Source organism: Petaurus breviceps, unplaced genomic scaffold (assembly GCF_028583685.1).
Source record: "Petaurus breviceps papuanus isolate PSGF00001 unplaced genomic scaffold, PetGlider_PUasm1.0 90897, whole genome shotgun sequence".
Classification (NCBI taxonomy): domain Eukaryota; kingdom Metazoa; phylum Chordata; class Mammalia; order Diprotodontia; family Petauridae; genus Petaurus; species Petaurus breviceps.
The window spans coordinates 9,951,142-9,955,660 of record NW_027187374.1 but is presented as its reverse complement, the minus strand read 5'-3'; the positions used below and the strand labels follow the sequence as shown (position 1 = coordinate 9,955,660).

At 38.5% G+C, this 4,519-nt stretch overlaps 1 pseudogene; it reads right to left on the bottom strand.

Annotated features, from left to right (window-relative positions):
• Positions 1 to 1,899: 1,899 nt before the first annotated feature.
• Positions 1,900 to 3,451, bottom strand: LOC138151299 (uncharacterized protein CLBA1-like; annotated as a pseudogene).
• Between the last annotated feature and the right edge of the window lie 1,068 nt (positions 3,452 to 4,519).

The following is a 4,519-nucleotide window of genomic DNA, read 5'->3' as shown; positions in this document are numbered from 1 at the left end:
GAGAGAGAGAGAGAGAGAGAGAGAGAGAGAGAGAGAGAGAGAGAGAGGAAGGGAGGGAGACAGAGACAGAGAGACAGAGACAGAGAGAGACAGAGAGAGAGAAAGGAGGGAGAAAGAGGGAGAAAGAGCTGAGGATATGGAGATCTATAGAGGTTAAATGAGGTCTATACAGGTTAGTGTCATATCTAAATCTACACTCAGATCTACACTTACCAATGTAAGTCTATTCTATCATTGCATATAAGTTGTAAAATAAAAAAATGACTCTAAAGGAACTCCTTATTTATGCCAGAACAACTCAAGAAGTATTTAATAAATTCCTCTTTTATGTCAATCACTGTGCTAAGCACTGGGACTACCAAGAAAGGCATAATAACAGTGCCTCTTCTCAAGGAGTTCACAGCCTAATAGGACCACCCTATGTCCTTAGCCTAAACATAATGGTCATAGAATTATAGGTTCTTAGAGTTGAAAGGACCTCAGAGGTCATATATTCTAATTAATATCAGACCAACAGGTCATTCTATAACATCCTCAGCAAGTGGTTGCCTGCCTATTATTTCCTAAAGCAAACCATTGCAGTTTTGAATGGTTCTAAATTTTAGGAAAATTTACGAAATATTGAGCACAAAGATTTGTCTCTGTGACTCATAAAGAAATGTTCCTAATCCCCTCATTTTCCATTTGCCTTCTGGATAGGTTCCAGTTTCTTAATGCCATTTGACTTTTTGATTGTTTTGTTTTGGGTTTTTAGATCTAGGGAACTTTATTTGATAAAATATTTCAAAAATTATTGCAGATTTGTTGGTCCTTGCCATTTTTAAAAAGAGGTAATTCTCCAGTGAAGACATAAAGAAAGTTTTCACTTGGATGTTCCATAAAACAAAGTTTAAAATGGAATAAAACTATTGCCCAGGGGTACTGCTTTGTTAAAGTCAGCAGCTACATAGGAAAATGTCATGTTGTTCCAGGTTTGGTGCACCACACATAGCACTGAATTTTATGACTAAATAGAAGATTGAGGTGTCTCAAAAACCAAACATATTATTTTAGGGAAAAATAGCTCAACTTATGAGTAAGATTCTTTGGGGAAATGCCTTTAGGTTTTCCCTCATCTTTCAGTTAGCATATATTTTTAACCTGCTCTGTACAATATTTTAACATACTGCAAAAAAAAAACACCATGGCATTTAAGCAGACATCTCCACATGGACATTATCCTGGCTTAGTCATAGGATGTCACCTGAAAATAAAAAAGTAGGTATGCAGAACAGTTTGACACTAAAAATACTCACATTTTGGCACAGTTAGTCACAGCTGGAACCTTTCTTAAGAATATTTAGACATCAGCAGAAGGTCAACAAATGAGACAAGACATTCAAGAACCATCTAAAGAAGAGGGTTTTTTTTCTTCCTCAGTTATCTGCTATCTTTAACCTTGTGTTGTTATGGAATGAAACCCAGAGGCAGGTTACCATTGTTTGCATCTCCAAATAGCTACTTGAGCACAGGGTTCCAGGACTCCGTTAAAGAAATACATGGAATCCTTAGGCTTTAAATTTGCAACACATTCCTTTCCAAGGCTTTGAATATGTATTTGTAGACTAGAAAACTAAAGCAGACTTTGCAGAAGAAATTGTTTTTTGCTAGTGGAAAATCAGGAGTGACCAGACCATTTTAAAATGGAGAGCAAGCTCTTCAAAGGAAAGTCTCAATTTTTACCTATGACTAATTCAAATACAAACTGGTAGTAATAGGAAAATACAGTTGAGGATTTCTGTTTTATCCCCTTAAAGATGTCAATGATTTCCAATTTCCAGGACCAAATCAGTAGCAAATTGCAAAACTTTCTTCAAAGAGAAAAAGTAGTTTTTTCTTTAATAAATATAATGATGACAATTATTTTATTTTTGATTCTAGGCAATAAAATATGTTTTTTTTCTTTCTTGGAATTGTTATGTATTGCATATTTCCACTTGAAGGAATTTTCTTCAATAACAAGTTTTACATAAACAGGCTGCTGTGCTGAGAAGCTGAGGATCCAAAAAGTTTGGTTTGAATTAATGCCTTGCAGATATTAAGATTAAAGCCATTTATTGACAGTTATCATCTTATGTAAGTATACCTTTCAGTAGACCTCTAAAGTGATTTTTTTATGTAATACAAATCTTCCCACTGCCCTGGGGAAAGAAGGGAGAGAGGAAGGGAAGCAGGAAAGAGACCACGTGCTTGTGGATGGAGAAGCCCCTGCACATGGTTCAAGGACACTGAGAAGTTAGAGCAGGAGGAGGAGGAGGAGCACATGCAGCTAGGGACAGATACCAGGTACCTGAAGAAAGATCCATCCAGGGGAATGGTGCCAGACACGAGGCAGGTGGGCTAGGTGAGCAAATGTCTCTACTCTCAGTGATGGAGGTCTTAAACCAAGACCCTATCCCTCAGCTGTGAGGTGACAGTTTCTATGCCTATCCCTTTTTCTGCTTTCACATGGAGGGGTATTTTGGGGGTCAGGCCTCAGAGTGCTTAGCAGAGGAGCAGGAGTTGGGAGAAAACTTAATACTGTATAGTACTAAGTATAAATACACCATATACTGTATATGAAAGTCAACAGTGATTTTTATGTAGATTTTTTTCAGAATTCTTTACTTAAAGTCGAATTTAAGTAATGTAAATTTTCTGTCTGTACTTCTGTTAACTCTTCAGTTAACTCTTCAGTCTCTTTCAAGTTTGAATATTTCAGAATGTTCTTCTTATCTCCTGAAAAATCTCTTTGAGCAGCATCTATTCCATGAACAGTAAGAAATTGTCTCGGCAATGAGCTTGGCTCTAGCAGCATCTTGAAGCAGCTGTGCTGTCTTCATCTTGGAGTCCAGACTTTTGGGGCAGTCACAGAAAAAAATGCTTCTTTATAGTTCCACAGCTAGCATTTTCTTCATTTTATTTGTCTAGAAAATGTTGTAATTTGTAAATATCCTAGGTTATTTGTTGTACTTGTACTTCTTGAAAGACAAGTCTCATTGCTGAGACTGGTCTTGGGTGAAACAGAGCAGTTTCCCTTCTACTGGGTAAACTATCAGTCTGTGGACAGCCATAAGTGGTTGTGACATATCCATTTAAATCTGGATCACTTCCACGTGCCCCAGGTGCTGCCCATTGCTCCAGAATTACCAGGGTAATGAAAGTGTCAGACTTGTCAGAAGCCTTGCTGAAGCCTTCAAAGTCACCCCAGAAGCCATTGTGTTCTATGAAATGAAAGAATTGTTGTCAGAAATGCCAGGTTCCTGTGCAGCAATAGAAAAAGCAAAATCTCTTGCTTTGCTTTCCAACCATGGCAGAGCAGTGGTTTATTTTCACCACCTTCTTCTCATCACAGCCCTTGTTCCTGGACACAATTTCTGCCATCCCCTTTGTGGGACCTGCTGACAAAAGCCCTTTCTACTGCTTCCACCAGTCACTGAGGGAGATCCAACTGGCAATTTCTGTCTTTGGGGATTTCTTGTGATGGGATGTTGGCCCTATATTTTCAACAAGGAAATCTTCAGGGGAAATTCAAAACTAAACTAAACTAAACTAAAACAAACAAACCACTCATGCAAAAGATCAGTCAGTCAGTCAAGCTGGACCTCAGAGGTCATTCACTTCTTACTTTGTCTCCAAGAAAGAAGACAATAAAGACTGAATTGGGATGCTATCTGCCTCAGGGAATCCATCATTTCAATTCAGGGACCTACCCAGTGGAACTCTTTCAGTTTAGCCACAAAGCTGGCAAAGAAAATACACAGAGTTGCACAAAAAGAGACACAGCAACATTATGGGTCATGGGGTTGGAAAAGAGGATGCTGGGGGTGTGGGGCAGGGGGAGCTGAAGAGGAGGAAAAGGAGGAACATTAATATAATTTGTAAAATATGGTGTCTTGAACTCAATGCAATCATCTGTATGTGGTTTGATCAGGGCAAAATACAGTGGAACTATCACATCCTTCCTGCTGAATACTATGCTTCTCTGAATGCCAAAGGTCACATGACCTTGGTTTTGTTTTTATACCACATTTCTGATTCATTTCAGGATTGTGTTACAGTAAAACTCTTTTCAAGATTTCATGCAATATACTGAAGATATTAGGATCTGTTACTTAGTAGGAATCCATGTCTTTTATGTATATTTTTGTACCTGGCTTATGGACACATATAAGATCACCATAGCCCCTTCAAAACTGATGGACTCTTCTTCTGCATTCACGAACATTCTACTTCCTTATGTGGTTCTCAAATATGGCAACAACTCAGGGAATACTGCTAGCCAACACATCCTGCCTGACTACCTCCTTTATGTACACCCCCAGAATTCCAATAGCAGCCTTTGGAAAAAAAAAAACTGGAGTCCCTCTCAATACAAAACATTTTTCATCCTGCAGAATTATGCCTAGACTGTGAATGGATGCATACACCATCAGGTGCTGTGACAATCATTCCAGCTTTATTCCCAAAGTAACTTTGCATCATGTCTCTCAGTTGTAGC